Here is a 23,190-nt window from a genome sequence, read left to right as displayed (position 1 = left end):
TTTTGATTGGTACACTAATTTGGAGTCTAAGTCAACTGACATCTGGGAACAACTCGAAAAAGAGTTTCTAAATCGCTTCTTCAGCACTAGGCGAATAGTCATTATGTTCGAGCACACCAACACCAAGCAACGAAAAGGTGAACTTGTTATTGATTATATAAATCATTGGAGAGCGGTGAGTCTGGATTGCAAAGACCGTCTTACCAAACTACTTGTTGTTGAGGTGTGAATTTAACGCATGCACTGAGGACTTTTTTACATTCTTCAAGGTATAAAGCCTCACACCTTTGAAGAACTAGCTACTCGTGCATGATATTCCCTTTTTTCGAGGAGAAAAAACCATTTTAGTCCCTAAAATAAAGAATAAAGGAAATGATGGTAAGATGACTTTAGAAGAATCTATGGTTCATTCAACCTCTCTTACATTGACCTTCAAAGGAAAAAACAAGAAACTAGAAAAGTGTCAAGAATGTGAAATACGTCACTTAATTTTACAAGAAAGATAAGAAAAATTTGTCCTTTTCTTGAATATGACATTTCTAACATGTTAGAACAGCTACTGAATGCACCATTGATTAAACTTCCTGAGTCTAAATGACCAAAAGAGATGCAAAAAGTCGATGATCTAAACTACTGTAAATATGATCGAGTCATCGGTCATCCAGTGAAAAATGCTTCATTCTAAAAGAGCAAAAAAAAAAAAAAAAAAAAAACTACATTATGACTTGATCCCTTCTTTCAAGGGTATATAGGCAACTTAAACACATCTAAGTTCAATTCATAAAATATTATCACAAAAAAATAGGTGCCACAACCACTTGACTGTGGCACTATAAAATTGATATTATTCATCCTTGATGAAAAGTAAAGCTCCAAACTGAAGACTTTCATCTTTATCGGGGGCATCTCAACGAATTGGGGGCAGGGTAACAAATTTAAGATATCCCTAGTAAGGAGGCAATCCAATAAATTGAAAAAAAGAACATACTACTTTGCACGAGGCTATACAAATTGGAGGCATAGAAAAGTGTCTTTGTTAAAAAAAGATATTAAATCTTCTCTTTGCTCTCTTAAATAAAGAAGCTTCAAGTGTTTAACATCGTCTGTTTTAAGTTCAAAACATCGTTTGCCTAAAGATCGACATTTCTTCTTAACATTCAATTTATCTTCAAACTCAAGTTTGGGGGCTTCGATGATGATATATTTTCAAAACTCAAGTGTGGAGGCTTCAATGACGCATTTTCAACATCAAGTGTAGAGGATTCACCGATACTTCATCAAGCTGAAGTGCGGAGAATTCGCTGCTGGTTTATTAAGCTTATATTCAAAGAGTTCGTTGATGCTTGATCAAGCTCGAGTTCGGAGGATTTATTGGGGCTTCTTCATGTTCAAATGTGAAGGATTCTTTAGTGTTGCATCATACTTAAGATTGGAGGTTCGGCGACATCAGGTCAGATGCTCAGGTCATGATGCCATGTCTGATATGGAAGGCGCAAAGCCAAGTCTAATGTGGAAGGCGAAAAGTCAAGTTTGATGTGGAAGGCACAAAGACAGATCTGATGTCGAAGGCGTAAAGCCAAGTCTGATATGGAAGGCGCAAAGCCAAGTCTAATGCAGAAGGCGAAAAGCTAAGTCCCATGCAAGAGGCATAAAGCCACCTCTGATACAATAGGCACAAATCCATGTATGACACAAGAGGTGAAAAGCCATACTTAGTGCAAAAGTGGAAAGTCAAAGTGAAAAATTAAAATGTCCCTTTCCAATAAGGCGAACCATCATTGTGCAAAAAAGGTCAGCATAGAAAAGTAAGTCTCGACTACACAATCTAAAAGAAATAGGGGCATGAAAGGCTTAAGAAAAATTGTGAACTTCATAAGCTTTGGACATATTCTGAGCCCAAGTAGATGAAGAACACTAAAAAGAACATTTGTCCAAGGTGTATACCTTATAATGTTACCATCCTGAGACAACAACTGAATATCGAAATATAATCCAGACCTTTTTAGGGTCAACAAAAGAAGGGTCAGCACAGGATTCAAACCTCTCTAGGGTTAGCACAAGAATCGAACCTCTCTAGGGTTAGCATAGGATTTAACCTCTCTAAAGTTAACATAGGATTCAGACCTCTCTAAGGTCAGCACAGGATCCAAACCTCTTTAATGTCAATATTAACGACGAAAAATAATGCAAAAAAAAAAACCAACCCGATGCCAACGATCCATTACTGACGTCACGACTGGTATGGTGGTGGATGACCATCTGATGGACAAGTTCGTGGTGGCAAAAGGTACATTAAAAAGTAGCAAAGCCAAAAAATGTTGAAAACAAAGTCCGAAAATCCAGAAAGAGGAAGAAGAAGATGATAGAAAAAGAAGATTTTTTTCTCTTGATCAAACGTCTCAGATCGTTAGAACAAAAGATAGCATCAAGCTCTCAATCAAAGAAAGGCATTGGAAGGATAAAGAATTCAAGTTGTCTTCATCTCTATTTATAGAGAGTTCATATCAAATCAAATAAGAATTATTGGACTCAATAATCTCAACCGAAGCCTTCAAATTTTGGGTGGTTGGGTAATTCGAATTTTAGCTAAAGTTTTTTAAGATTCAAAAGAATTCCAGTGGACTGCATATCAGAGTTGGAATGTTGTTCAATTCAATATCAATCCTAAATTCAAGTTAAGCTCCTTGTAGATTGATAATTTTATCTCAAATCAAAATTCCACCAATGCAATTTCATCCAACAAAATTATTCAAATCCATATTTATCCAGATCTCGTCCAAATTCTAGCAAAGTCCAAAATTATTCGAACTTCAAATCAAAATTATATCGAGATTGGAATTGCACTAAAATTTAGAGTCATTCTTTTGTTTTTATCCAAACCAAATTTTGGACTTCAATTTCTCTTCAATTCATAAGAAATTGGGCATATTTCAAATTTTTATCTCAATCCGAAATTCATTTGAGATTCAATTGCACCCCAAATTTTATTCCTGATTCAAGTGAAATATTTTGGGTTGAAATGCAATTTCACTCCAAACCATCAATATTTGAGGTAAAGTTCAAATTACATCCAAGCTAATTTTGAGGAGGAGCTTTCATCTTAACTCAAAATTTGAGTATATTCCTAAGTGGGAGTTTAGTCCAAATCCAAACCAAAATTTTGGATCGAATACAAATTATATTCGAAATCAAATCCTTGTCAAGTCAAAATTTGGAGTACTCCAAATTTTATGTCAAATCAAAATTGGAATAAATTAAAATCATATTCCAAGTTTAAGCCAAGATTTGAGGCACCAATTAAATTTTACCTCAATGTCAAAACTTCAACATAATTTAAGTGTTGCCTTAAATCATAATATAAATGCACTCAAAGCATCACCAAATCAAAGTTGAAGTAGTCAAGATTCTACTCCAAATCAAAGTTGAAGTAAAAGGAGACGAAGTCAAGATTTTACTTCAAATCTACATGAATAATTGAGTAAAATCCAAATTTAAAGAAAGGATCATTAGAATTTAGGACATTACTCAAAATTCGATTTGCAATTAAAGTAGAGCATAAAATTTCTACTTTAGTTCAAATAAAAATATACTCCCAAATAAAAAGTCAATACTTAAACTAAAGTTCATCCTTTGGTTAATTAGCCTAAAATGTGTAAAAAAAAAAACATAATTCAAATTAAAATTTTGAGCTAAATTCTCATATTTTGATGAAGAGCATGTATCAAATTAAATGTGTCAAAATCATATTTTGATTTCAATGATCTTTTTCGAGATTCACCCACTGCATAGACGTGCATAAATCTCGAAAATTGGACGTTTGTTGAATGAGAAATTTTAGCCAATTAAATTCCACCACGTCACCACAACGAAAGCCCAAGCTTATTGTAGGAATTATAAATTGGATCGGAACCGTGTAATTAAAATTGCTCAAATCCAAGTCCAGCCCAACTCAAACCCATGACAAAAATTTGGACAAAAAAAAAAAAAAAGAATAGGCCCAAGACCAATTTTAGCCAAAACCCGAAAGCATTTGGGTCCAAGTCCATGTAAGGCCCATAGAAATCCTCTATAAATAGAGGTCTTACCTCTTCATTTGGAGGAGATTGGAAGAATTGAAGACGAAGGCTCTCTGAAGATCAAAAGTTTCAAAGATTGAAGGCCTAAAGATCTGAAAAATATAACTTCTCTCAAGTTTTGAATATTGAAGCTCTAAAGTTTTCAAATTATGAAGACCTAAACTTTAAAGCTTCGAAGACTTTAAGAATTTAACTTCTTGCAAGCTCTGAAGATCTGAAGAATACAACTCCTCTCAAACTTTTAAAATTTGAAGAATACAACTGTCTGCAAGCTTTGAAGATCGGAAGATTACAATTCCTCCCAAGCTCTAAAGATCTAAAGAATACAACTCTTCTAAAGTTCTTGAAGTCATAAACTTCAAAGGTCAATCTAAGCAGATCAAGAAGCCAGAGACTGACCCGAACTGATCAACAAGCACAAAGATCGATCGTCCAAGATGATCAACAAGCTAGTGGCTTATCCAAATTATCAAATAAGATTAATAAACCCAAATGTCAGCCTTCCAAGAAGATCAACAAGCCCAAAGGCCGATCATCTAAGAAGATCAGCATGCCCAAAGATTAATTTTTTTTTTTTTAAGAAAGCATCAAAGGGTTATATATTAGAGATTGTACTCATAATATTAAAGAAATGAATACAAATACAAAGTTCAAATTCCACGAATTAAATTTCTCTTGAAATCTCGTGTGAATATAAACTTTATAATATAAGAGAGATATATATTTGAATAAGATTCAAATATTAATTGTATGAATGAGATTCAAATAGAACTATAGGTTAAGATTAATATGAATGAGCTTCATATTAGAACTATAGGTTGAAAAAGGATTATATTTGAAATAATTCAAGTATAATTTTAGTTAAATATGTGATATTTAACTTATTAATTAATTAAATGTTAATTATTTATTATTATTTATTTAGTTATATTAAATTAGATTAAATATATAGATTAAATAAATAATTTAAATAAGATAACTCCCATGGGGAGTTATCCAATGAGCTAGTGGAGAGGAGTTAAACTCCTCCTCCAATTAACTCCATTCACTTAATTTGGTTTTTAATAGAGAAGTTTGGTGAACAACATACTTTTTCTCAAGCATTCTGCAAAAACTCACACAAAATCTCTCACTCTCATAAAAAGTTTTCCAGAAAAATTCCTCTGTAAAATCTTCTCCCTTTCCAAAAGTTTGGATCCCATCATTCGATTTTTGCCTAAGGATAGCAAGGTAATACTAGTGGTAGTGTCTTGTAGGTTCTCATTCGAGGAAGAGATTCGAAGTTCATGGGAGTTCAACGGGAAAGAAATACATAGAAGACAGTCTTTAAGGATAAGATTTCTTTCCCTGTATCAGCATCCTTTAGAATGTTTATCCTGTATTTTTATGTTTTTCTCTATTTTTCTTGATTTTCTAAAATTGAAATCATTGGCACCAACATTCATACGCTCCAGCATTGGATTTGATTCCTTCAATCAAATGTTTATTTTACCCTTGTAATTACCTCCATGTCCTGGAGTACTACTGATCCTCTAATACAAAATTTGTTTATAGTCCAACCATAAACTAAGTGCCTCTCGGGCCAATGAGAAGGGATGAGTACCATTGTTCAAGTCCCAAAGGCAGCACTATAAGAAAACTACTCATGTACTTATCCTATACGAGAAGGAGTGAATTTCATCTTGTGATTTTATCCGACCTTGTCCAAGCTTCTTCTATTGCTAGCATGTGCTCGACACATATTCCACCATTACATGGTTAGGACACATTCTCTTAATTTGGATCAATATGCTTTCATCAGTCACAACCAAATACATGTTCAAAGGTGTCCAAAAAATCTACATAAAAGTCACTTCATCTCTCAGATATAGATTATCATCTTTCTAGAGAAAATTCCAAGCTCCATAGACGGCCATTTGTTGGCCACATCATCTCCAAAAAATCAATTATCATCTTTTTAGAGAAAATCTAAAGTTCCAATGATGGTAATTTACTGGCCAGTTAACCTCTTAGAAATCGATATTCATATTTCTCGAGAACATACTTATAATCTTAAAGAAATCGAGTTTTATCTTTTTGATAAGATTCAATACGAGGTTGGTGAAGGAAATCAGACATGGGGATTCCCATGAGCAGTGAAATGATCATTCCAAATTTCGCTTGCATTTGAACATACACAATTACAATCAAGAAACGAAAACTAAGCGATCATGCACAATACGAAATTACAGCATGCTTTAAAGATCATTAAGGGAAAGATTAAACATACTTTTGAAGACTCATCTACAAATTCCCTCGATCACGAATGCTCGTTCAATCTCCAAGACTGCAACACACGAACGCTCGAATACAACGACTGCAACACAACACGATTACAGCAAACACAAACCCAACGATTTCTAAGAACACGAACCCAACGAACGACCTCCAAAACCTCGACCTCAGTCGAGTTGAATAAGAAATCACCAAAATGGCTACCTTTGTATTCTCGTTGTGAGAATCTAAAAGTGTGGACTCTGTGTGGACTTGGTTAGAGGAAGAGACCGGAGGAGTAACAATCGTGTAAATGATTGAGCAAGTGGGAGATGACAAAAGTTCGTATAGAGAATGCCAATCGTTTAGTAAACGGCAAGCTATCATATAGCAAAAGCCCTGTGATCGTTTAGAAGACGACCAGCTGAGTGAACTATCATGTAGTGTCACTCCACGATCGTTTAGTCTCTCTTCAACTATTGTTTAGTGAATCCAATTCACTTGACAAAAATTCCATGAGTTCTTGCAGAGAATAGTAACTCTCACAAAATTCTCTTAAATTTAGGAAAATATTTTTCCTTTTCTCTCACGGTTACCATGAAACCACCAATAACCTCCCACTTAATTGGTTATTAGAGAAAAAGATATAATTATCCAATAATTAATAATATTATAAATATATATGATAACCAACTTACCATATTATATTTATAACCTATAGTTTTAATATTTCATCTTATGAAACATATAAACCATAGTTCTTTTTCTTTTTCATGGTACTTAATGTAAATCTCATTTACATTAGTCCTCCACTTGATGTATCTCATACATCACACCGATCATATCATATGTAATCGAAATTCCTCTTGTCAATTTGAACATTTCATATCAACAACAAGAATTGATTCTCAACTTGAATCTATTAAGCTACCAAGGGGACCTTACGGACCTGTAGCTCGAAGCTCCAACGATACGTGAATAAATGACTAAACTCTTTAGCCACAGAATCCATCGTCTGTTAACTGCTAGACACTCTACTAAAGACGGACAACTGCACTATTCTTACTATAGATATATTATGTGTCCATATCTACCAATTAACAGTGCGATAACCCTTCACAGATCGCTCGTAAGTGCAGCTAGGCCAATAATCATTATGCCCTTGTGGTTACATCTAACTCCTTAAGTACCACTGATCCCTCTAATGAACATAAGTCATAGTCCTACTATGACTGAGTTCTCTCTTACAAAGAGAAGCTGCGGCCACTATGTTCAACACTCGGAATCAGCCCTTAAGGAAGCAATCTATCTACTTAGCCCTACTTCAGGGAATGAGTGAATTCCATCTTGTGTAATTGAGTTCCCAGTTCCCAAATCAGAAAAATCCCCAAAAAGGTAGCCATGTTGAGTTGGAAATCTGGCCACTCTCATCCATACTAATCAAAGGACCGATCTTAAAGGCAGGAGTTCCCAAAACACTCAGGATTGAGGTCATGCATCTATGCCGTTTAGGTGAGATGTAAGTCTCAAGTATCAACGGCGTTATATAAAGAGATGAATCATCTCGTGGTCCGGTCTTATACAAACTCTTTGTATAGAACATTCCCGCTCGCATGTCTCCTCATGAATGGTCAGGATCTACCATCTGTAGTAGTTCACAATACTTGTAAACCTCTACAAAACGGGTCGTATCTGTAGTGTCACCAGGATCAGGTATCCCTCTTTAATCCTTATATTACAGACCTTTTTAAGTTATCAGTTAATGCATGATCCACTTGTATATCTCATATACATGCTTAAGTTTACATAAAATAACCATGGAGCATTGTTTATTGGATATGAGTAAATATCAAATAAAATAATTCTTATTTTATTCATAACAATGTGTACAAGTTACAAACTATGAGACTCCGAGAGAATTAGGACACCAATCCCAACAATCTCCTATTTGTTCTAATGCCTCGGGAGACTAATATACAATACATGAAAAATTACAAGTACAATATACAATAAACTAGGGAATATTCTTTACCCAGTATCATCTCCCACTTACCCTAGACAAGATGTTGTATGTCCCGCAGTCCCAGACTCTCTAGGTGACCCTCAAACACTTTAGCCGTGAGAGCCTTTGTAAATGGATCAACAACGTTGTGCTCCGACGCGATCTTCGTGACTATCACATCACCACGATGCACAATCTCCCTGATTAAATGATATTTTGGTTAGATATGCTTGCCTCGATGATGACTCCGAGATTCCTTTTAATTTTCCACAGCCTCACTGTTATCACAATAAAGAGTGATCAGCAAATCCATATTTGGAACGACTTTTAAATCTGTAAGAAATTTCCTCAGCCAAACAGCCTTCTTATCTACTTCACAAGTGGCTACGTATTTAGCTTCCATGGAGTATGTGATGCATCCTTGCTTGATGCTTTGTCACACTACAACCACCTCCATTCAGAGTGAACACTTACCCTGATGTCTATTTACGAGAATCTCTATCAGTCTAAAAGTAAAAGTCCGTGTATCCTGTAAGGATTAAATCCTTATCTCCATACACGAACATGTAGTCCCTTGTTCTCCAGAGATACTTGAGGATCGTCTTGACCGCCATCCCGTGGTCAAATCTTAGATTAGATTGATAACGACTTACAATCCCTACTGCATAGCAAATGTCGATTCTCGTACACAACATTGCATACATTAAGCTTCCTACAACTGAAGCATAGGGAATTCGTCTCATCTCCTTAACCTCTTGAGGTGTCTTAGGACATTGATACTTAGACAAAACGATTCCATGTCTGAAGGGTAGCAAACCCCTCTTGGAATCTTGCATCTTGAACCTGATCAACATTTGATCGATGTACGATGCCTGACACAAGACTAACCTCTTTTTCTTACGATCTCGAATAATCTGGATCCCTAGAACATATTACACCTCACCCAAATCTTCCCTTTGGAACTGGGTAGCTAGCCACTTTTTAATGTCAGTTAGAAACTCTACATCATTTCCAATGAGTAGGATATCATCCACATACAGTACCAAGAAAGCTACTGAGCTTTTGAGGATCTTCTTGTAAACACAAGACTCATCAATGTTCTGATAAAAGCCAAACGATTTTACCACACTGTCTTAACGTTCATTTGCCATATCTCATAATCATAAAATATGGCTATGGACAAAAGTATCCTGATAGACTTCAGTATGACAGCAGGTGAGAAAATTTCCTCATAGTCCACTCCCTCGACATGGGTATAAATCTTTGCCACAACTCTAGCCTTAAAGGTTTGCACTTTTCCATCTACACCTCGCTTTCGCTTATAGATCCACTTACACCCTATAGGTTTTACCCCATCAGGTTGGTCCATAAGCTGCCAGACTTGATTGAAGTATATAAACTCCATTTCCTGGTTCATGGTCTTAATCCACTTATTTGAAGGAAATCGGAATCGAGATTTCCATGAGCAGTGGAACAAGACTATTCCAAATTAAAATCATGAATCAAAAAAATCATTTACAGTCAACTTCAATACAAGCAGTTATACAATTTACAGAGAAATTACAGCAGGCAAAAACAAAATGTACAAAGGGAAAAACTATACTAACAATGGCAGAAGCATCTCCATGCTCCGATGCACACTTTTATCGAATAATAGCGACTACGAACACTCGATCTACATGACTGTAACACCACATGAACACTTCGTGCTCGTCCTCAACGATCTACCTGGTCACGAACTCCTCCGCAACAGCGAACAGACTCCTCGGCAACACCACGAACGGCCTCCAGAAAACCTCCACGGTATCGAGTTGAGTCTGACAACACCAACAAGGCGACCTTGGTATTCTCGGTGAGAGAATCCAAAGGGTGGGCTCTGTTCGAACTTGGTGTGAGGCAGAGGAACGGAGGAAACAATGATCGCGTATATGACTGGGAAAGTGGGAGAAGTCGGAGACCTATTGTATAGGTCGATGCCCAATCGTTCAGATAAAAATATGCAATCGTCTAGCAAAAGCTATGCGATCGTTTAGCTCTATCGTCTAGCTCGATCTATTGCGTACAGAATCTACACGATCATTTACCTTGGGCCAGCGATCGTCTAGCAATGTTATGTGATCATTGAGTAAACACTGTACGATCGTTTAGCTCGCACCTGCATGATCGTTTAGGTCACCTAGTCGTCATTTAGTAAATCTGTATTTACTTGACGATTCGTGTGAGTTTCTTTTTGCCGGAGAGAAAACTCAAAAAACTTTTTCAAACTTTTGTGAAAACTTCTTCTTTCAAAATAGGAAACCACTTTCCTTTTAAACTCACGGTTACCATGATCCAATAACCACCCACTACTTTGGTTTTTTTAAAAGAAAAAGTATTAATTACCTAATAATGAATATTATTATAAATATAAATGATAACCAACTTATCATACTATATTTATAACCTATAGTTTTAATATTTCATCTCATGAAACATATAAACCATAGTTCTTTATCTATTCTATGGTACTTAATGTAAATCTCATTTACATCAATCCTCCACTAGATGTATCTCATACATCATACCGATTATATCATATATAATCAAAATACCTCTTGTCAATTTGAATATTTCAAATCAACACCAAGAACTGATCCTCAACATGAATCCAAGCTACCAAGGAGACCTCTTAGACTTGTAGATCCGAAGCTCCAACGGTACGTGAATAACTGGCTAAACTCTTTACTAAAGACTGACAGCTAAACTCTCCTCACTACATATATATTATGTGTCCATCTTAACCAATCAGCAGTGCGACAACCCTTCACAGATCGCTCGTAAGTACAGCTGGGCCAATAACTGTTATATCGCTATACTTACATTTGTCTCCTTAATACCACTGATCCCTCTAATGAACATAAATCATAGTCCTACTATGACTGAGTCTTCTCTTCCAAAGAGAAGTTGTGGCCACTATGTTTAAGCCCCAAAATCAGCCCTTAAGGGAGAAATCTCTCTACTTATCCTTGCTTCGGGAAAGGAGTGAATTCCATATTGTGGATTGAGTTCCTAGCTCCCAGATCAAACAAGTCCCCAAAAAAGGCATGTTGAGTTGGCAATCTAGCCTCTCACCCATACTAATCAAAGCACCGCCCTCAAAGGCAGGAGTTCACAAAACACTCAGGATTGAGGTCGTGTCACCTATGGTCATTTAGGTGAGATGCAAGTCTCTAGTATCAACGGCGATATATATAGAGTCTAGTCATCTCGTGGTCCAGGTCTTATACAAACACTTTGTATAGGACACCCCCGCTCCACATCTCCACATGAATGGTCAGGATCAACCATCTGTAATAGTTTACAACATTTGCAACCCTCTATAAAGTGGGTCGTATCTGTAGTGTCACCAGGATCAGGTATCCCACCTTAATCCTTATACTATAGACCGATTTAGGTTATCACTTAAGGCATGATCCACTTGGATATCATATATACATGCTTAAGTTCACAAAAGATAACCAAAGAGCTTTGTTTATTGGATATGAGTAAATGCCAAAATTAAATAACATTTATTTTATTCATTGAACAATGTGTATCTTTACAAAATAACGAGATTCCGGGAGAATTAGGACACCAATCCCAACATCTTCCTTGTCAACATCCTCCATTGCTTGTTTAAAAGACAATGGATCTTCGACTCCATCATTAGAAATCACGTTCTGGGCTTGAGTCAAACCCATGTAGCGTTCTGGTGGGTTTATAACCCTCCCACTACGTCGAGACAGTCTCAACTCTTGAGTTGGTTGACTAAATGTATTGACCTCAACAACTCTTGTTGATCTGTCAATTTGTTCAACAACTCTTGTTGAACCCTCAGTACTTTCACTCATTAGAAATCTCACATAAAAAAGCTTACTTCGTGGTTTATGATCCCTTATGTGGTCTTCTTCCAAGAAGATAACATTTGTAGAAATAAATAGGTTCTCACTTGGATCATAGAAGTATCCACCCCTCATTTCCCTGGGGTAGCCTAAAAAGAGGCTTCGGGTTAGTCACAAGCATATGGGTCGGACACCCCTAAATCTTGAAGTGGCGTAAACTACCTTTATGGCCTCTCCATAACTAAAAAGGTGTTTCAGAAACACCTTTTGAGGGAACGTTGTTCAGAATATAACATGCAGTCTCCACTGAAAAACCCCAAAACGAGTCTGGAAGATTAGCATAACTCATCATAGATCGAACCATGTCGAACAAAGTTTTGTTTCTCTTTTCCGATACACCATTCTGTTGAGGTGTACCTAGGGCCAAGAGTTGGGATGTAATTCCATGTTTATCATATAGTTCTGGAATTAAAGGTCCATATACTCTCCACCACGATCAAATCATAGTGTTTTTATCTTCTTACCTAACAAGTTTTCAACTTCAGCCTTTACTTCTTAAACTTGTCAAAGGCTTCAGACTTACGTTGCATTAGGTAGAGATACCCATACCTTGAATAATCATCTATGAAAGAGATGAAATATTCATACCCACCTCGAGTTCTAACACTCATCGAACCACAGAGGTCAGAATGTACAAGCTCCAAGGCTTCCTTGGCTATGTAACATTTTCCAGTAAAAGGTCGTTTGGTGATCTTGCCTTTGAGGCATGATCATACACCGGTAAGGACTTTTCTTCTAAACTCTTTAGAAGTCCACTTTTCACCAACTGCTCAATCCTATTGAGGTTGATGTGACCTAACCTTAGATGCCAAATATGGACATTTTCCTTAGGAGAAACCTTTGGTCTTTTAGTTGTTGTCGTTGTACTGAACATTTTAGTATTAAACAAGGCTTTTATGACTAACAACCTTAGTACATATAAGTTATTTCCCATTGAATCAAAACCAATCTCCATTCCATTATTGAAAATAAACACTTTACACTCAGAAAAGAAGATGGTATAACTTTTTTCAATGAGACAAGAAACTGAGATTAAGTTCCTCTTGATATGAGGAACTACAAAAACATTATCTAGTAACAGATAGCGTTTCTTGTCCAAAAATAACTTCAGCCTGCCTACAGCAACAATTGAAACAACCTCACCAGTTCTGACTCGAGAGTCAACTCTCCTTGTGGCAACATTTTCTAGGAATTAAATCCTTGGTGAGAGGAACTGACGTGATTAGTAGCACGCGAATCAAGGATCCGAGCAGAATCATCATTCTCTACCAAACACGTTTCCAAGTCCAATAAATCATATTTACTGTCTTTAGACATTCTCCTCTTTTGGAGAGTAGTGGGATCAATATCAAAACCTAAATAAGTTCCAAGTTCCATTTCAGAGAACACTTCTCTTCTATGAACTTTAACAGAGTCAGCAACACTTGCGTTCTCTTCCTATAGTTTAACTTGGGAACTGACACTACTGGTTTTGTCATCCATCCCTTCATGCTCGAAAAATAAGAACTGACATTCAAAAAAATCTTGCAATGAGTCCATGATCTCACGTGTAATGACCATGTTCTCAACCCTTTTGGCCAAAACATTAGGTATGCTAGCCAATATGTGAAGTGGGACCAATTAATTAGCCTTCATCCACAATTCATATGTACTACGAATACTTCACGATGCATCAAGGGTCGATACTTGAGGACACTCCTCAACCATGACAAACTCGAGGTCGTTTACCACGAAATATGTTTTACAAGACTCTTTCCACTATATGAAATCGGTCAAATTAGAGGCATTTGACGGAAAATCAAACATATTACAGAAAACAAAAACATATTGATCTATATTAGGTTTTAAGCAAATACCCGTTGAAAAAACATACAACATCCAATACGGTTTAGCAAAACTAACATGAATCCCGTGTGACATCTAGTTTCGTAATGATGCTTCAGAGGTTTAAGACAAAAGCCGCCGAAGGGAGGTTAATTTATCCCTCCTCTGAATTGAGATATTCTTAACTAGTCATTAATATCAGAAAAACTCTTGCTCTTATAACGACTAGCCATCATTGATTTGGTCAAGAAATCATTAACTTACTTAAAAATTTCCCATAAGTGTGACCCGCCATTTTAGGTCCTAGAGTTTCACCCCAAGGAGCCAATCCAAAGGGAAAAAATCTGATTGGAGCAAAAACTAAAGTGACCCTATCTATTTCTAGAGTTCATCTTGATATTGACCAACTACACAAAACCCATCCGAAGGGGGACGCTCCTAGGGCACCACGAGGGAGTACAGAATGATCTCACAATGCAAACTAATGACAGAAATAGTAGGACGTGTTGATACACACCCTTCACCCACTTGCTATAAACACTCTCTCCGTCCACTTTGATATTGACTTATGCAAACACCATCTGAAGGGGGATGCTCCTAGGGCACTACGAGGCCAAGTATTAATATCACAGCATGAACATTCAGGGAGAAACGTGAGTGGAATCATTGGCATATCAAATACATCTCTTCCTCCCACCGAGTATTTTATAACTTAGGGTTTAGTTTACTTAGAAAAAAACACGGCTAAGAATTTTAACTAAGTGACTTTTTAGGTTTGCCCAAGAGTAATATATACCTTGGATAGTTGAAACAACTTTTGATCATCATCCATTCAACTTTTTAATGGAGTCTTTGACCAACTATCGCATGCTTGCAAAAAAATCTATCTAATTCACCTTTCTACGTAGGTTCCTAGGTAGGGGTGTTCCGTTTCCGTCAGCTTAAGTACCCCAGCCTAGACAGAACCTGCCTTAGATTAAAGGTCCCTTATAGATAGATTTAATACAATTTTAATCTTTTATGCCAATCAATTTAATCCTATTAAACCGACTTAAAAAGACTAAAACTAGGTTAATAATCCCATTAGAACCTTGAACTTGGGTCTATCTCAATCCAATTTAAAAACCCTTTTAAAACATGAGTTTGCCTAAGTCCGCATGCAACTCTTTATTATTGATTTTAGTTCTAATTTCCATTATAATGCTTATAACAGAAATAACCAAAACCATACACAATGCAAAGCAAACACATAGAAGGCATTCATAACGTTTATAAACGGCCTAAGTGTCATGCTCCATGCATTGTTCATTCATTGCTACTTTTATATAACACTTATACAAAACATCAGCGAACCAAGCAAAACATGCTTCCATTCACCCTTATGCTATAGCGCTTATAATATAAAGATGATGCATGAATATGCTAACTGCATGCATAAATATAACTTTTATATTTCATGATGCATGTGCATGCTTTCTTGTAATTTCATCATGCAATATTATATTTCATCATGCAATTATTACACAACCTAAGGTGGGTTTCAAATCTATATGTCATACATTATGCCATATAAATAACATACATCTCATGTACATTAAGCAAAAAATAATGAATCGGGATAATTAGCCTCAAATCCTTAAAACTAAAAGCTAACTATTACAAAAGCAAAGAGTCGTTGGTTCAAACAGGCGAACCGAGTCTTGAACCATCTGGTTAAAGTTCGCGTCTCCATTGATCGTGTACCAAAATCCAAGCGAACGCCTACACGAAAGAGTAAACGCTTTACTTATTCGTTTACCAATGCTTCTAGAGCTAAACGATTATGTACCTTTTACTATGCGATGAAGCATGAGGTACGTGATCGTGCAGCGCACCACGCATAACGCAAACCTTGAACAATCGTCTAAACGACAACGATGCGATGAAGCAAAATCGTCTAAACAATCACAGAGCGAGTGCCAAAGTATCGTATACTGCGTGATCATGTAGTCAGTAACTATTCGATGAGGCATGCTAACTACACGATCGTTTAGTGCACGCATCTTTTATTAAACGTTGAGCATCAAATGCTCCCACTTGATCGTTTACCTCTAACCTCTACGAGATCGGGCAACCAACGCTACACGATAGAGCAAACACTTTACCCCTTCGTTTAGTAAATACTACACGATCGCATAGAAAAATCTACACGATCGTTTAGCCAAATCCCAACGATTATTTACCTGAGGCTACATGATACGACCAACTCTTGATCTTCTTCGTTGCTGAGAATCGCATCTCCATGCTTCGAAACTTCATCACGAACGACTCGACAAACTCAAACACTTTGAATTACATACTCGATTGCTTGTTAATTATGCCAAAAAACACAGGGTCCCTTACAAATTAACACTTGTAATTTAAAGAAAACTTTAAATAGAGGCAATTAACCCGTAAACATTCATCAACGCCATACACAAATGCATTTAACACTTAAATGCAAATGCAGAAAACCCACCACGGCTGTAAAAGAAGTTCAAAACATAAATGAAATTTGGAATATCAGAACAACCTGACTCTGATACAAATTGAAGGAAATAAGACATGAGGATTTCCATGAGTAGTGGAATGATTGTTCCAAATTCCATTCGCATTTGAACATACACAATTACAATCAAGAAACGGAAACTAACCGGTCATGCACAATACGAAATTATAGCATGCTTTACAAGATCATCAAGGGAAAGATTAAACATACCTTTGAAGATTCATCTTCAAATTTTCTTGGTCACGAACGCTCGTTCAATCTCCAAGACTGTAACACACGAACGCTCGAACACAACGACCGCAATACAACACGATCACAGCAAACACGAACTCAACGATCTCTAAGAACACGAATCCATCGAACGGCCTCCAAAACCTCGACCTCAGTCAAGTTAAGTAAGACACCACCACAATGGCTACCCTAATATTCTCAATGTGAGAATCTAAAAGTGTGGGCTCTGTGTGGACTTGGTTAGAGGAAGAGACTGAAGAAGTAACAATGGTGTAAACGATTGACAAGTGGGAGATGACAAAAGTCTATTGAATAGATGAATGCCCAATCATTTAGAAATGGCAAGCTATTTATAGCAAAAGTCCCACGATCGTTTAGAAGACGACCAACTGAGTGAACTATCATGTAGTGTCACTCCAAGATCGTTTAGTCTCTCTTCAACTATCGTTTAGTAAATCCAATTCACGTGACAGCAGTTCCATGGGTTGTTGCAGAGAATAGTAACTCTCACAAAATTCTCTTAAATTTAGGAAAAAAAATTTCCTTTTATCTCACGGTTACCATGAAACCACCAATAACCTCCCATTCAATTGGTTATTAGATAAAAAGATATAATTATCCAATAATTAATATTATTATAAATATATATGATAACGAACTTACCATATTATATTTATAACCTATAGTTTTAATATTTCATCTCATGAAACATATAAACCATAGTTCTTTTTCTTTTTTATGGTACTTAATGTAAATCTCATTTACATTAATCCTCTAAATGTATCTCATACAGCACACCGATCATATCATATATAATCAAAATTCCTCTTGTCAATTTGAACGTTTCAAATCAACACCAAGAACTGATTCTCAACTTGAATCCATTGAGCTACCAAGGGGACCTTATAGAGTTGTAGCTCGTAGCATCAACGGTACGTGAATAACTGACTAAACTATTTAGTCACGGAATCCACCATCTGTTAACTACCAGACATTCCACTAAAGACCGACAATTGCAGTCTCCTTACTACAGATATATTATGTGTCCATATCAACCAATCAACAGTGCAATAACCCTTCACAAATCGCTCGTAAGTACAGCTGGGCTAATAACCATTATGCCCCTATAGTTACATCAAACTTCTTAAGTACAACTGATCTCTCTAATGAACATAAGTCATAGTCCTACTATGACTGAATCCTCTTTTACAAAGAGAAGCTGTGGCCACTATGTTCAAGACTCGGAATCAGCCCTTAAGGGAGCAATCTATCTACTTACCCCTGCTTCAGGGAAGGAGTGAATTCCATCTTGTGTAACTGAGTTCCCAGCTCCTAAATCAGAAAAATCCCCAAAAAGGTAGGCATGTTGAGTTGGCAATCTGGCCACTCTCATCCATACTAATCAAAGGACTGCCCTCAAAGGTAGGAGTTTTCAAAGCACTTAGGATTGAGCTCATGTCACCTATGGTGGTTTAGGTGAGATGTAAGTATCAAGTATCAACAACGTTATATAAAGAGACGAATCATCTTGTGGTCTGGTATACAAACTCTTTGTATAGGACACCTCCACTCATATGTCTCCACATGAATGGTCAGGATCTACCATTTGTAGTAGTTCACAACAATTGTATACCTCTAGAAAGTGGACCGTATCCGTAGTGTCACAAGGATTAGGTATCTCTCCTTAATTCTTATACTACAGAAATTTTTAGGTTATCACTTAAGGCATGATCCACTTGTATATCTCATATACATGCTTAAGTTTACATACAATAACCATGGAGCTTTGTTTATTGGATATGAGTAAATGTTAAATACAATAACTTTTATTTTATTCATAAAAATATGTATAGATTACATACTACGAGACTCAGGGTGAATTAGGACACTAATCCCAACAAAACTCCATTTGATATGTTTAGAGGTCATAAAGGTTGTTTATAACAAGTAAAGGATGTTTACATATTTCAGAATTTGGGAAAGACCGACACATGTGTTAGTGCCAAACCCTAAGGAAATGAAAAATCATTCAAAATAGTATGCCCATCCGTAGGCTACCCAAAAGTAGTATACTTCTTCAGCCTAGAAGAAAATCAAGTATTTATATTGAAAAATGTTACTTTACATAAAGAAGTATACATTCATAAAGAAGTATACATGAGAGATCATAAATCATTGTATCAAGTTTCCATAGTAGTTATAGAAATTCAACAAGAGTTATTGATTAAGCTGACCCTGAAATAAGAATTGTTAAAACTAATAAGATGCATCTTTCTTAGAAAATTAAGAGTGCCTTGATGTAGTTGGAGGGTTGTGTGGCAGCCTAGCCATAACATGAGTTTAGTAGAAACTCTAGTCACCAATACTTGGTGATGGGTTAAGAATCAAGAAGTTGAGGGTATAAGATGCATTCCTTATTTGTTAATTAATTAGAAGTACATTGTATACTAATATGTCTACAGGGGTCCTCTCAGCTAAAGTGTATGAGGGTCACCTAGTGAGTCTAGGACTATGGGTTGTATAATCTAGGGAAAGTGGAAGAAAAACCCATAGGTATATGATACCCAAGGTATATGATACCTAGTAAAGACAAACTATGGGTATGTGATGCCCTAGTTTATTGTATTTCTCTCTAAAAACTCAAAAAGTCAACATTATGTGTATAAATGTGTATAACCACTGGAGTTTTAGTCCAAGTGGGAGTTTGTTGGGTTTTATGTCCTAAAACTTGTGGTTCGTAAACAATAAACTTATTCTGTTGACCAATATAGATGTTATTGAAGTTTGATTCAATAAAGTTGTTTTTGAATGTTTGAATTGCTCATTTCATTTAAATAACCTAAATCCAATAAACTAAGATCCATGACTATTACATGAGTACTTGAACTTTATGTTGAGACATAAGAGTGGATGAAGTTTGAGTAGATAGCCAAAATGGTCTATAATATACGGATAAGGCTGGGTACCTTATTTTGAGGACACTATCGGATGCGACCCACTTTGTAGATGTTACAATTGTTGTAAAGTGCTACAAACAAAGTGATCCTAATTCGTACTTATGGAGACATGCGAATGGAGGCATCCTATGCAAAAAGTTTTATAAGATCGGACAAAGAAATAAGTCACTTTTACTTTATAACATTGTTCACTATTTAAGATTGACTATTTCAAAGCGATGACCTGGGTAACTTGACCTTAATCCTGAGCTAACTATGAACTCCTGTTTATGCAGAATTATCTTTAGATTTGCATGGGTGAAGGTTGACTTAACATCATTGGCTCTGTTGGATCAACACCATCACACAGCGGAAGGGAACAAGATTCATAAGCACTCTAATTCATTAATTTTGGTTGAAAAGAAACATGCTAAAAACATAGTATAATGGGTTTCAAGAACATACCTTGGCCGAACCAACGAAATCTCCATTTTCAGCTGCAAATTCCATCGAATCCTTATGTAGACCACCACAAGATCTTTTATACTATTCTCTTGGTGCTCTAGATTGAGTTGTGGGACTCAAAATAAGCTGGAATCAAAGGGAATATGGAGAAAGCTCACTGAACAGAACCCATTGAAGAACACCTTCTTCATTGAATTTTTCAGCAAAAATTCAGTCGGTTCATCCTCCATTCTTCACTCTAATCTCTTCAATATATTGCAGGCTATCATACAAAGAGATGTGCTCCATGGGATGCAACTCATGCTTGGAGTAAACCAAAGGAGAAGGTGGGTTCCTTGTAAGCTACTTGAAGATGAACTTTGAAAACCCATTTTCAAGTTTTGTGTAATTTTCAATTTCCAAATCCATTTTGATTTTAAAATCATATTTTATTTCTAAAACAAAATTTATTAATTTTAAAAATTAATTTCATAAATTAATTTTCTAATAAAATTAATAAATAAATATTTAAAAAAATTTAATAATTCAATTAATTTAATATCTAATATTAAATTAATTTTTATACAAATTCACCTTGATATATTTAAATCATATTTAAATATATTTTCTCCAATTCCGTTTGATTCTAATTTAAACGTTCCAAATTAACTTATCATGCTACTCTAGAGCTAATCCATTTCCGATGTAGGGACCTCATGGACCTACAGATCATAGGCTCCAACACCCGGAGATTAATCGGCTAAACTCATTAGACCGATCTAATCCCCATTCTTAACTAATGGATCACTCCACTAAATCCCATAGTTGAACTCCTCTTACTGTAGATATATTATATCCACTCGATATAAACATGATTAGTAAGTTAAACCTTCACAGATTGTTTGAAATAATGGCTGGCTCAAATCTCTGTTTTACCCCCGAAATTACCTCTTGTTCCTTAAGTCCCCACTGATCCCCTAATGAACAATTGTTTTGTGATCCATCACAAAATCGAGTCCCTCTCAGTATGAGAGGGCGTGATCCTTTGTTCAAGCCCTAGAATCAACAATTAAGGGAACAACCTCTCTACTATCCCTAAAGCGAGTATGAGTGAATTCTCTCTTGCACCCTATATCCCCAGCTATCTATCCAGTCTTACCCCTGAAATGGCAGTCATATTGAGCCGGCGTTGTTGAGCCAATCCTCACCTATGCAAATCTAAGGGGAATCCCAGATAAACAGGAGTTCATAGTTAGCTTAGGATTAAGGTCAAGTTACCTAGGTCATCGCTTTGAAATAGTCAGTCTTCAATAGTAAACAACGTTATAAAGTAAGAGTGACTCATTTCATGGTCTGATCTTATACAAACTCTTTTGCACATGGACATCCCCACTTCTCATGTCCAACATGAACGAATTAGGATAACTTCGTTTGTAGCACTTTAAAACTCCTTGTAACAACTATAAAGCAGACCGTATCCAATAATGTTACCAGAATAAGGTACCCAACCTTATCCATGTACTATAGATCATTTTGTCTATTTACTCGAACCTGATCCACCTTTACGTCTCCACATAAAGTTCAAGTACTCATCCAATAGTCAAGGGACTTTTAGGTTTATTGAATTTCTATTCAAGCAATAGATGTATTCAATAACACATTTATTGAATTTTCAGAATAAGTTCCATTGTTTACATACCACGAGTTTTAGGACATAAAACCCAACATGCTCAATAAGCCTCCCATTTCAGGGGTAAGATTGGGTAGATAGCTAGGGACATAAGATGCAAGATGGGTTTCACTCTTATCCACTTTTAGGGATAGTAGAGAGGTTGTTCCCTTAAGTGCTGACTCCAGGTCTTGAGCAAGGGGCCACACCCTCTCATAGGGCCAAAAGGGACTCAATTTAGTGATTGGATCACAAACTAATTGTTCATTAGAGGATCAGTGGGACTTAAGGAACAAGATGTAATCTCGGAGGTAGAACAGCTTTTAACCCAACTATTATCACGAACAACCTATGAAAGATTGACTTGCTGGATCATTGAAGCTCATGATCTGTAGGTTCATTAGGTCCCCTTACTAGTTCACAAACGGACTAAACCTTAGAATAGCGTGATGAAAGAATTTGAAACATTCAAATTTGAATTGAGGGAATCAGTAATTATATATGATATAATTACACGTTTAATTGACGAGTTAAACGAGATTGGAGAATTGGATAATATTTAAATGTGATTTAAATATTATTTACATGAATAGAGATTCATGTTAGAAAAATGGTGTTGAATTAATTTAATATTTGATATTAAATTAGTATAATTAATTAAAATTGTTTAATTAATGATTTGAATTTAATTTATTTAAAATTAATTTTCTTTAAAATTAATTATTAAATATTAAATTTTGAATTAATATTATTATTTTTCCATTTTCTTTTTTGAAAATTGATTTTAAAAATTAAATTGAATTTTTTTATTTAAAATTCAATAAAAAAAATGGAAAATACCCTAAATGGGATTTTTCCACATTAGACATTCATTTTTCCATTCAAACTTAAGTGGGATTTGTGTCAAAATCCTAGGGATTCTTATTGCATGAGTGAGTTGAATAAAAACCAACTTGTTTTGCTGAAAAATGAGGCCATGCACAGGAATTTTGGAGCTGTTTTTGCTGAAGAAAAGTTCTTTCATCTCTCTAGCTGAAAATCTAAAAAATTCTCTAAAATTTCCTAAAATTCAAGTTTATTTTGAGTTTCATCACATAATCTAAGGTCCTAAAGAATAGTAGTGAAGATCAAGTGGTGGTCTACAAGATTTTGAAGTCTAAGGTTGAAGCTGAATTCATGGATTGAAGAAGGTCTTCAAAGGTATATCTTCAAACCCTAATTTTTCCTTATAAACATGCTTTCTTAGATGTTAAAATTGATAAATTAGAGTGTTTAATGATTCTGTTTTCTTCTGCTTATTGCTTGCTA

This window comes from Benincasa hispida, chromosome 8, assembly GCF_009727055.1.
Source record: "Benincasa hispida cultivar B227 chromosome 8, ASM972705v1, whole genome shotgun sequence".
Classification (NCBI taxonomy): Eukaryota; Viridiplantae; Streptophyta; class Magnoliopsida; order Cucurbitales; family Cucurbitaceae; genus Benincasa; species Benincasa hispida.
The sequence above is the reverse complement of the archived record's forward strand: the minus strand, read 5'-3'. Positions refer to the sequence as shown.